This window comes from Anomaloglossus baeobatrachus, chromosome 5 (genome assembly GCF_048569485.1).
Source record: "Anomaloglossus baeobatrachus isolate aAnoBae1 chromosome 5, aAnoBae1.hap1, whole genome shotgun sequence".
NCBI lineage: Eukaryota > Metazoa > Chordata > Amphibia > Anura > Aromobatidae > Anomaloglossus > Anomaloglossus baeobatrachus.
The window spans coordinates 159,504,277-159,517,314 of NC_134357.1; the positions used below are offsets into that span (position 1 = coordinate 159,504,277).

The 13,038-nt window shown below is 45.2% G+C and overlaps 1 protein-coding gene across 3 annotated transcripts in view; it reads right to left on the reverse strand.

The window, feature by feature from the left end:
• Positions 1-13,038, reverse strand: part of GRID1 (glutamate ionotropic receptor delta type subunit 1) — a 1,874,363-nt gene that overhangs the window by 179,783 nt on the left and 1,681,542 nt on the right. The window lies entirely within an intron of this gene.

Consider the following 13,038-nt stretch of genomic DNA (forward strand, 5'->3'; position numbering starts at 1 on the left):
TAATGATATTAGATCTTTTTGATTGTGCATTCCATGTATTTTTCTACAGTTCTGGAGTATTGTCTAATGTTAGCTCTAAATGAAAAATACTTAAAAGATTACTGAAGAAATGAATAATTGCTAGAGATCTCACTAATTACCCAAGTCCTTATTTTTGCTTACATACATAGTTCTTAAAGATAATGATTAGGCATGATCGAATACTTCTATTATCCGGCTTCGCGAATATTTTCCGAATACCTCGCCGCTATTCGCGAATATTCAATGCACAATGTAAGTCCATGGGAAACCCGAATAACAACTATTCGGAACTATTCAGGCTTCTCATAGACTTACATTGCGCATCGAATAGTCGAATAGCGGCGAGGTATTCGGAAAATAATCGCGAAGCCGGATAATCGAAGTATTCAATCATCCCGAATAATGATGTCCTATTCAAACCATTCCTCACCATAGTGGTGCAGGTGATTACTAATAAGATACTTAGTACCTGAGCACAAAGAACATACTTTAGTGATATTGGGGATAGCTTTACATACAATAAAAATATGCCAACATTTTTCCAAAGGATTTGAGGACAATGTAAGCTGACAAATAGGTAACTAAATTTATCATTCAGCATGAACCACTGTACTAAATTTGACCATTTTAAGACTCTTGCCTTTTTCTAAATATTCGTAAAGATTTGAATTTCTGCCTCACAGAGTGGGAAAAACATATTATTTTACTATAAGGTTTAGTGATGAGCGAGTATGCTTGTTACTACTCGGTACTCGCACGAGTATCACTGTACTCGGGCTACTCGGCGGGTACCGAGTAATTTCGCGATACTCGTGCTGTACTCATGGTCTTCATCTTTGCATGTTGGCTCTCTTTTGAGAGCCAGCCCTCATGTAGGGATTGGCTGGCAGACCACTGCAATGCCACAGCCCTGTTAGTTGTGGAATTGCAGTGATTGGCCGGCCTGCACAGCGTGACCGAGCCTTTATACTGGCGGGCGCGCTGTGCTCTGCACACAGCCATCTCATATTCCCTGCTTTCCACGCCCACAGGCGCCTATGATTGGTTGCAGTGAGACACGCCCCCACGCTGAGTGACAGGTGTCTCACTGCACCCAATTACAGCAGCCGGTGGGCGTGTCTATACTGTGCAGTAAAATACATAAATAAATAATTAAAAAAAATGGCGTGCGGTCCCCCCAATTTTAATACCAGCCAGATAAAGCCATACAGCTGAAGGCTGGTATTCTCAGGATGGGGAGCTCCACGTTATGGGGAGTCCCCCCAGCCTAACAATATCAGTCAGCAGCCGCCCAGAATTGCCGCATACATTAGATGCGACAGTTCTAGGACTGTACCCGGCTCTTCCCGATTTACCCTAATGCATTGGCAAATCGGGGTAATAAGGAGTTAATGGCAGCCCATAGCTGCCACTAAATCCTAGATTAATCATGTCAGGCGTCTCCCCGAGATTCCTTCCATGATTAATCTGTAAATTACAGTTAAAAAACACACACACACGAAAAAATCCTTTATTAGAAATAAAAAACAATAACAAAGTCCCTCATCACCAATTTATTAACCCCGACAAACCCTCCATGTCCGGCGTAATCCACGGACCTCCAGCGTCGCGTCCAGCTGTGCTGCATGAATGTAGTGTTCTCAATTTTTGGGATACGGGGCTCAGTGATGGCTTACTTTTGAGTAGAGTTGAGCACGGTTTGTGATTCGCGGTTCGCCAGTTCGTGGTTCGAGTGATTTTGAGGGGTGTTCTAGATAGAACTAGAACTCGAGTTTTTTGCTAAAAGTTTGGCAGCTCGAGTTACATTCGAGAACGGTTCTATCTGCAAAAAGCCTAGCCAATTACTAGCTGGCTTTTCACTGTAATAGTGTGAGTCACTCTGGGATTCACACTATTATCAAATTTCAGCGTATAGTTTGCGGGGGGGACGGTTTTTAGATCTGTGTTGCTGAGAAAATGCGGATCGACAATTTTTTTTCTAAGCGCGCGTTTAGTGGGGCGGCTAGCATGTCAGTCAATCCCAGACACACACACGGCTAAGTGGACTTTTTGCCAGACAAGCAAGGGCATGTGTCATAGGCTGTCCATGTCACATGTCCTTGCATTATAAATACGAACATTTTCCCTCAGTACGCCATTATCTGCCTTTTGCGTCTGGGTGACAGTCACCGCTCATGCAGCTCCTGTCGCCGGTCCTGCTGTGTACGCTCTACACACAGCGCTCTACAGATTAGGGACAGAAGTTTATTTCAGACCTTTTCAGGGCTAATTTTATCTGGCTCAGAGCCATAGGTGACAGTAAGGTCCGTGGAAACGCTGTATACAGCTTCAGATAACAGCATCTGTGTACCTAAGCTCAGGAAATTCCTTGCTGCATTTCACCATTAGCAGGGATAGAAAGTGAGGCTTCCTTTCCTCTACACTGACCCACAACCCGGCCACTGTACCCTCCTGCACATTTTTGAAAAGCCATTTTAAATGAAAAGAGTGCTGCCAGTTAGTGCCATCCAAAGAGTGGCTGCTGTACTCCATTATTGTGCCACTTGTGCCAAGCAACTCCCACCACTTCTGCATTCTCCCCTCCTGAACATTTTTGCAAAGCAATTTTAATTGAAAAGAGTGCTGCCAGTTAGTGGCATCCAAAAAGTGGCTGTTGTACTCCATTATTGTGCCACTTGAGCCAAGCAAGTCCCACCACCTCTGCATTCTCCCCTCCTGCACATTTTTGCAAAGCCATTTTAATTGAAAAGAGTGCTGCTAGTTAGTGACATCCATAAATTGGCTCTTGTACTCCATTATTGCGCCCCTTGTGCCAAGCAAGTCCCACCACCTCTGCATTCTCCCCTCCTGCACATTTTTGCAAAGCCATTTTAATTGAAAAGAGTGCTGCCAGTTAGTGGCATCCAAAAAGTTGCTCTTGCAATCCATTATTGTGCCACTTGTGCCAAGCATGTCCCACCACCTCTGTATTCTCCCCTCCTGCACATTTTTGCAAAGCCATTTAAATTGAAAAGAGTGCTGCCAGTGAGTGTCATCCAAAGAGTGGCTGCTGTACTCCATTATTGTGCCACTTTTGCCAAGCAAGTCCCACCACCTCTGCATTACACCCTCCTGCTCATTTTTATTAAGCTATTATAATAGCAAACACTGCTGAAACTTAGTGGCATTCAAAAAGTGGCTGATGGATTCCATTAGTGTCCCACTGTTGCCAAGCAATTTCCAACAACTCTGCATTACACCCTCCTGCTCATTTTTACTAAGCTATTATAATAGCAAACACTGCTGAAACTTAGTGGCATCCAAAAAGTGGCTGTTGGACTCCATTAGTGTTTTACTGGTGACAAGCAATTTCTAGCACCTCTGCATTACACCCTCCTGCTCATTTTTACTAAGTTATTATAATAGCAAACTGTGCTGCCAGTTTAAGGGCCATAGTTGCATTGTCAGGGATAGTCAGTGTTGTTTCTTCAGATGCCAAAAAAGCTAGATAACCTCTGCAATCTACACCACCTCTCAATTTTTACTACAACATTTTAAGTTGACAATCTTGTCGCTACCAAAATGAGTGGCAAAATGACAGATGCTGGTGGAAAGGGGAAAAGGCGTGTTGGAAAAGGAAAAAAAGGTTTTTGTCCGTGGGGAAGGTAGCAAAGCTCCATTAACATCTGCTGAAGATAGACCATCTTCCAGCAAAAGTAAGATGGCTACTACTTTCCGTGGACAATCCGATGTGCTCCCTTTTTTACGGACCCGAACAACTGTAACAAAGGTAGATGATGCACAAAAAAAGCACATGCTTGAATGGATCTCAAGTGGTCCAACAAATGCCCTCTCCTCCACCTCAACTACCGCATCCAAAAAAAACAGTCCTCTGAGTTGTCATCCCAATCACACTTGCTTTCTGTCAGCTTTCAAGTCTCCATCCATCCTGCACAGTATGGTGGAACAGAGATGGCTGAGTCTGCAGAGCTGTTAAGTCACACTATAGCCTGGGAATCAGAGGTCTGCTCCCAAGCTACAGTGAGTACAGACCAGGAAATGGTCTGCAGTGATGCCCAGAACCTTTGTGACTCAGATTCAGGCTGTGAGGACCAAGTTTCTGAGCATAATGTTGACCCTTATTCACAAACTGTAACACCTGTTGTTAGAGACAATGAGGAACATACTGATGACGATGAGACGTAGATACCAGATTGGGATGACAACTTAAATATTCGTTCAGGACAGGAAGAGGCTAGGTCTGAGGGTGAGGGGAGTGCAAACACAATGCTTGATTAAGAAGTTCTAGATTCCACCTATTGTCAACCCACAGTCAGGCACTCGAGGAGGTCAACAGAGGCGGTGGAGAAGGATGCAACTGACGACAAAGTTACCTTGCACCTTCCTGGACAGAGTCGGAGTACTGGTAGCACGTCTACAACTGCATCCTCAGCCACCACTGTGCCTCTGAGCACTAGTCGGGGTGGCTCAGCAGGTCACAAGTCCTCTAAGCCTTGCCTAGCCTGGTCCTTTTTGACTTGCAAAGGATCGCCCAAATCATGTGATCTGTAAAATTTGTCAGGAATCTGTTAGTAGAGGAAAAAACCTCAGCAGTTTGACAACTTCTTCCATGAATCGTCACATGAATAAATATCATATGTCCCAGTGGGAAGCTCACCGTGCTGCAATGCGGCCTAGCGGAGCGGACCATGCACCGCCTGCCCTTTCCAGTGCATCCGCGCACTCTTCATCTTCTAGGACTTTGGGGACAGCTGTCACAGCTGGTTTTCCACGCACACCTTCCACCACTGTAACCACAACAGGCAGTTTGCTTGGTAGGTCGTCAGTTGGTTTGGAAGGGGAAACAAGTGCATGTGTACAGCTCTCTCAGACATCGATAGCACCAACATTGGATGAAGGCAACATCATGTCTACGCCTGCATTTTCCTCACAAACCTGCATTTTTCCAGGGACACCCTACTCACTACCGTCTACACACAGCAGCCAGATCTCTGTCCCTCAGATGTGGACAAATAAAAGGCCACTTCCTGTGACCCATGACAAAGCTAAGAGGTTGACTTTATCCCTCTGTAAGCTCTTGGCTACCGAAATGCTGCCTTTCCACCTGGTGCACACACAGGATTATCGAGACCTTATGTCTGTCGCTGTGCCCCAGTACCAGATGCCCAGTCGCCACTACTTCTCTAAGAAAGGTGTGCCTGCGCTACACCAGCATGTCGCACACATCACCACTTCCTTGGGAAACTCTGTGTGTGAACGGGTGCATTTCACCACCGATACTTGGACCAGTAAGCATGGACAGGGACGTTAAATGTCGCTGACTTGGCACTGGGTAACTATGGTGATAGACGGTGAAGGGTCTGCTGCACAAGTCCTGCCGTCCCCACGACTTGTGTGTCAATCCTCTGTCTGTCCAAGTTCCTCCACTGCTTCTGCCTCTTCAACCTCATCTGGGTCCTCCACCTCCGCCCCAAGCCTGCCTGGTCAGGCCACCAGCGTTGCAACTGCGCAGAATGATCTCGCACAACTTATTACTATGCTGGCAGCAGAGCGCAACGGCATCAGGTGGTCTTTGTCTTGAAATGTCTTGGAAATAAGAGTCACACAGCGGCTGAGTTGTGGGCAGCTCTGGAGACTGAGTTTGGTAAATGGTTGTCTCCACTCAACCTGCAGCCTGGTAAGGCCGTGTGCGACAGTGCTGCAAACCTGGGTGCGGCCCTTCGCCTGAGCTAGGGGACACACGTTCCTTGTATGGCTCACGTGTTGAACCTTGGTGTCCAACAATTTTTAACACACTATCCCAGCCTAGATGGCCTTCTGAACAGGGCACGAAAACTGTCTGCTCACTTCCGCTGTTCAACCGCCGCAGCTGAGCGACTTGCATCGCTCTAGAAGTCTTTCGGCCTACCGGTTCATCGCCTGAAATGCGATGAGCCGACAAGCTGGAATTCGACTCTCCACATGTTACAGCGACTGTGGCAGCACCGCCAAGCACTAGTGCAATACGTCATGATGTATAGCCTGGGCCAACGAGATGCAGAGGTGGGGCAGATCACCCTGATGGAGTGGTCTCAGATCAAGGACCTATGCACCCTTCTGCACAGTTTCGACATGGCGACGAATATGTTTAGCGCTGACAATGCCATTATCAGCATGACAATTCCAGTAATTTACATAATGGAGCACACGCTAAACACTATTCGGAGTTAGGGGGTGTGACAACAGGAAGGGGAGGAATTATAGGAGGATTCATTTGCGCAAGGCACAACAACATCACCAAGGTTTAGACGTTCATCATCACCAAGGCAGCAGGCATGGGACCATGGGGGACAGGGATCAACAAGGGCACATGGTAGCAGGAAAAATGTTGAAGAAGGTGCAGGAGAACATGAAGAAATGGAGGACGAACTGTCCATGGACATGGAAGACTCAGCGAATGAGGGAGACCTTGGTCAAATTTCAGTTGAAAGAGGTTGGGGGGAGATGTCAGAGGAAGAAAGAACGGTTAGCACCTCTATGCCACAAACACAGCGTGGACTTGGTCCGCATGTCTGCGCAAGACACATGAGCGCCTTCTTGCTGCACTACCTACAACATGACCCTCGTATTGTCAAAATTAGAAGTAATGATTACTACTGGCTTGCTACACTATTAGATCCCCGGTACAAGTCCACATTTTGTGACATAATTCCAGCCATAGAAAGGGACGCACGTATGCAGGAGTATCAGCAGAAGCTGTTACTCGATCTTAGCTTGGCTTTTCCACTAAACAACCATGGTGCACTTAGTGAATCTTCCAGTTGTAACTTGACAAACATGCGACGATCTCATCATCAACAGTCTAACCGTATCTGGTGCTGGTAGCAGCAATTTTATTGAATCGTATCATAATTTTTTTAGACCATCCTTTGCAAGGCCAGCAGAGACAAGAAGTCTGACACATATTCAACAGCTGGAGAGGATGATACAGGAGTATCTCCAAATGAACATTGATGACATGACTTTGCAAATGGAGCCTGGCTCATTTTGGGCTTCAAATCTTGAAAAATGGCCAGAGCTCTCCACTTACGCCTTGGAGATCTTGTCGTGTCCAGCTGCCAGCGATGTCTCAGAACGTGTTTTCAGTGCTGCTGGGTGTGTGCTGACAGATAAGCGCACGCGTCTGTCCAGTGACAATGTGGACAGACGAACGTTCATCAAAATGAACAACTCATGGATCCGCAGATCTACCTGTGAAGTGTACAACTGGGACACAAGTGCTGCCACTGAAGGGGTGTCTGTGTGGCCCAATTTTTGGAAAAAAGGGAGACTCCGCTTGGAGTAACCCTTGCTTGCAGTGTTTCTAAAAATGATCCAAGATGAACAAGTCATGGTTCAGCAAAGACTTTGCTAACTACGCCGGTGTCATCCTGGGGACGGTTAAGGATGGCGTATTTTTGAATGTGCTTGATGCAAATCTACCTGTGAAGTGTACAACTGGGGCACAAGTGCTGCCACTGAAGGGGTGAGTGTCTGTGTGGCCCAATTTTTTGAAAAAAGGGAGACTCCGCTTGCTTTCACCTTGCGGTGTTTTACATGATTTTAGAAGGGCATGCTATGCCTATATCTGTGTCTCGTCCTCTTTTTCCTCGTCAAGCTACTTGTTTTCGCATGAGAATTTGTTCTTGTCACTTTCCTATGTGTTTGTGTTGTGTTGTGAGTTGTTTGTCACCTTTTGGACACCTTTGAGGGTGTTTTCTAGGTGTTTTTATGTGTTTGTGATTGCCTCCTATTGTTTCCTATGGGGTTCGAGTGGTTCGCCCAACCAGTTCGCCGAACCAAACTCGAACGCGACCTCCGTTCGGCGAACCAAGCTCGAGCCGAACCGCAACCGGATCGCTCATCTCTACTTTTGAGACTCAAGCTGACATTTTTAATGGTTCCATTTTTGCGCAGATGATATGTTTTGATTGCCTATTATTGCATTTTGCACAAAATTTTGGATGACCAAAAACTTACTTTTGGCGTTTAAAATTTTTTTGCCGCTACGCTGTTTACCGATCAGATTCATTGATTTTATATTTGGATCTGGCGTTTCTGAAATCAGAGATACCAAATATGTGTATATTTTTATTTTTTTAACCCTTTAATTTTCAATGTGACAAATGAGGGGTGATTTGAGTTTTTATTTTTTTAAAACCTTTTTTCACTTTTTTTTATTTTACTAGTCCTCTAGGGGACTATAAGAATCAGCAATCTGATCGCTCATTCATTTCTCCTGATCAGAGCAGCATTTCTCTAATCAGGAGAAATGTTGCTTTCTTGTTACAGCCGGCTGTCTGTCGGAGTAATAGGAAGTATATCATGATAGCGACAGGAGCCATCATATGACAATGGCAACTATGGGCTCCCCAAGATTGCATCACAAGGCCTCTGATGGCAAATCAAATCAGCAGATGTGTGAGGATCATCATCGGCTCCCTGCAGCTGCCAGTAGTGATCACCCCTTCATGATTTAGGATATACTGTTATGTCCTCGGTCGTAAAAGGATTAACAGCACTGCAGATTGACTTGATTTTTTTAATCCAGAAATCACCAAGAATTGCTTATGTTCCCTTACAATACACCTAACAATAGTAATGTCCCAAGCCCATGATATCTACAGATACTTAACCAGACAGATCAATGTTTAAAGGATGCTCTGTTAACCTTGTTATTGACTGCTCTTGATCTCAGAGCTAAACAAGTATTGTACTTAAGTGTGATTAAACCTAAACTCAGTGGAGCAGCATGTTACAATGGTTCTTATTTCATCTGTGAAGACTGTATAGACAACAGTGGATTTGTCACACTGACATTGATTATGTGTAGTGGAGCAGGAATAACATCTTCTTCACAATTACCATTTCATTTAGACTGTTAAAGAGTATTATTTCAAAAGAATAATGTTTACATTGGAACTTTAAGAGTGAAACTCTTAACTTTGAATACCTTTCAAAAAATATGGTATTCCTTCTTAATTGATTTTGTTAATGTTCAATATTATCTAATTTTCTCATCACTATCATATTTCCTCTTGTTACAGTATTTCTCATTTTGTCAAATTAACTAAGCTATTTTTTTCTCTTGAGATGGATCTTTAGGCTAAATGCCATGTTTATCCACCAAGGAGTACTATAAATGGGAACAAGAGATATGTGGCAAATTGAGTTGTTTTCCTCAATAAAAATAGAATTCTGAACATAAATGAAACTAAATATATGCAGGTGTTTTTAACGTCATTAATGCTATAACAAAATCTAAAATATAACAAGTAGCAAAAATGTAGAATTTAGTGCATAAGAGAGAACTTCACACTTATCGGCATCAAATAGTCAAGATAATTGTAAGTAGAGTTGAGCGCGGTTCACGGTTCGAGGTTCTCCAGTTCGCGGCTCGAGTTATTTTGGGGGCTGTTCTAGATTGAACTAGAACTCGAGCTTTTTGCTAAAGCTCGATAGTTCTAGATACGTTCGAGAACGGTTCTAGCAGCAAAAAGACAAGCTAATTACTAGCTGGCTTTCCACTGTAATACTGTAATAGTGTAAGTCACTCTGTGACTCACACTATTATGAAATTTCAGCGTATAATGTGCGGGAACAGCGCATTCAGATCTCTGCTGTTTGGATAATGGCGATCGCCATTTTTTTTTTTCCTTGTCTTCCTTCCCTAAGCGCGCGCGTGTAGTGGGATGGGCCAGCATCTCAGCCAATCCCAGACACACACACAGCTAAGTGGACTTTTAGCCAGAGAAGCAACGGCATGTGTGATAGGATGTCCATGTCACATGTCCATGCATTATAAAAATGGACATTTTCCTCCAGCAAGCCATTATCTGCCTTCTGCGTCTTGGTGTCAGTGACCGCTGGCGTAGCTCCTGTCTCCGATACTGCTGTGTACGCTCTATACACAGCACTATACAGAATAGGGATAGAAGTTTCTATTAGTCCTTTTAAGGGCTAATACCGGCAGGGTCAGAGCCATAGGTGACAGTCAGGTCCGTGAAAACAGATTTTAACAGCTATACAAGATGATAGTGTCTGTGTAGCTAAGGTCAGGGATTTCCTCTCTGCATTTCCCCATTAGGAGGGATAGAAAAGGAGGCTTCCTTTCCTCTACCCAGCCCCACAACCCTGCCACTGTACCCTCCTGCTCTTTGCACACTCAAACTCATTGTTACTAAGCCATTATACTAGCAAACACTGAGTAAACTTAGTGGCATCCTAAAAGTGGCTGTTGGACTTCCATTAGTGTCACACTGTTGCAAACCTATGTGCAGCACCTCTGCATTGCACACTCAAACTCATTGTTACTAAGCCATTATACTAGAAAACACTGAGTAAACTTAGTGGCATCCTAAAAGTGGCTGTTGGACTTCCATTAGTGTCCTACTGGAGCAAACCTATGTGCAGCACCTCTGCATTGCACCCTCAAACTCATTGTTACTAAGCCATTATGCTAGCAAACACTGAGTAAACTTAGTGGCATCCTAAAAGTGGCTGTTGGACTTCTATTAGTGTCCCACTGGTGCAAACCTATGTGCAGCACCTGGGCATTGCACACTCAAACTCATTATTACTAAGCCATTATACTAGCAAACACTGAGTAAACTTAGCGGCATCCTAAAAGTGGCTGTTGGACGTCCATTAGTGTCCCAAAGGTGCAAACCTACGTGCAGCACCTCTGCATTGCACACTCAAACTCATTGTTTCTAAGCCATTTTACTAGCAAACATTGAGTAAACTTAGTGGCATCCTAAAAGTGGCTGTTGGACTGCCATTAGTGTCCCACTGGTGCAAACCTATGAGCAGCACCTCTGCATTGCACACTCAAACTCATTGTTACTAAGCAATTATGCTAGCAAACTATGCTGCCAGTTTAAGGGCCGTAGTTGCATTGTCAGGGATAGTTATTGTTGTTTATTCTGCTGTTAATAAAGATAGACCACCGCTGCAATCCACACCACCTCTCAATTTTTACTACCACATTTTAAGTGCACAATCTTGTCGCAATCAAAATGAGTGGCAAAATGACAGATGCTGGTGGAAAGGGGAAGAGGCGTGTTGGAAAAGGAAAAAAAGGGTTTGTCCGTGGGGAAGGTGGCAAAGCTCCATTAACATCTGCTGAAGATAGACCATCTTCCAGCAAAAGTAAGATGTCTACTACTTACCGTGGACAATCCGATGTGCTCCCTTTTTTACGGACACGAACAACTGGAACAAAGGTAGATGATGGCCAAAAAAAGAAAATGCTTGAATGGATCTCAAGTGGTCCAACAAGTGCCCTCTCCTCCACCTCAACTACCGCATCCAAAAAACACCAGTCCTCTGAGTTGTCATCCCAATCACACTTGCTTTCTCCCAGCTCTGAAGTCTCCATCTGCCCTGCACAGTATGGTGGAAGTGAGATGGCTGAGTCTGCAGAGCTGTTCAGTCACACTATAGCCTGGGAATCAGAGGTCTGCTCCCAAGCTACAGTGAGTACAGACCAGGAAATGGTCTGCAGTGATGCCCAAAACCTTTGTGACTCAGATTCAGGCCGTGATGACCAAGTTTCTGAGCATAATGTTGACCCTTATTCACAAACTGAAACACCTGTTGTAATAGACAATGAGTAACATACTGATGACGATGAGACACAGATACCAGATTGGGATGACAACTTAAATATTCGGTCAGGGCAAGAAGAGGCTAGGTCTGAGGGTGAGGGGAGTGCAAACACAACAATTAATGAGGAAGTTCTAGATCCCACCTACTGTCAACCTACAGTCAGGCCCTCGAGGAGGTCAACAGAGACGGTGGAGGAGGATTCAACTGACGACGAAGTTACCTTGTACCTTCCTGGACAGAGTCGGAGTACTGGTAACACGTCTGCAACTGCATCCTCAGCCACCACTCTGACTCTGAGCACTAGTTGGGGTGGCTCAGCAGGTCGCATGTCCTCTAAGCCTTGCCTAGCCTGGTCCTTTTTGACATAGCAAAAGATAGCCCAATTTATATGATCTGTAAAATTTGTCGTGATTCTGTTAGTAGAGGGCAAAACCTCAGCAATTTGACAACTTCTTCCATGAATCGTCACATGAATAAATATCATATGTCCCAGTGGGAAGCTCACCGTGCTGCAATGTGGCCTAGCGGAGCGAACCATCCACCGCCTGCCCCTTCCAGTGCATCCGCGCGCTCTTCATCTTTTAGGACTGTGGGGACAGCTGTCACACCTGGTTTTCCACGCACAACTTCCACCACTGTAACCGCAACAGGCAGTTTGCTTGGTAGGTCGTCAGTTGGTTTGGAAGGGGAAACAAGTGCGTGTGTACAGCTCTCTCAGACATCGATAGCACCAAATTTGGATGAAGGCAACATCATGTCTATGCCTGCACTTTCCTCACAAAGCTGCCTTTTTCCAGGGACACCCTACTCAACACCGTCTACACACAGCAGCCAGATCTCTGTCCCTCAGATGTGGACAAATAAAAGGCCATTTCCTGCGACCCATGACAAAGCTAAGAGGTTGACTTTATCCCTCTGTAAGCTCTTGGCTACCGAAATGCTGCCTTTCCACCTGGTGGACACACAGGATTTTGGAGACGGGTGTATTTCACCACCGATACTTGGACCAGTAAGCATGGACAGGGACGTTACATGTCGCTGACTGGGCACTGGGTAACTATGGTGATAGATGGTGAAGGGTCTGCTGCACAAGTCTTGCCATCCCCACGACTTGTGTGTCAATCCTCTGTCTGTCCAAGTTCCGCCACTGCTTCTGCCTCCTCCACCTCATCTGGGTCCTCCACCTCCGCCCCAAGCCTGCCTGGTCAGGCCACCAGCATTCTCACTGCGCAGAAGGAATCATGCACCCCTCATTACTATGCTGGCAGCAGAGCGCAACGGCATCAGGCGGTCTTTAGCTTGACATGTCTTGGGAATAGTAGTCACACAGCTGAGGAGTTGTGGTCAGCTCTGCGGTCAGAGTTTAATAAATGGCTGTCTCCACTCAAC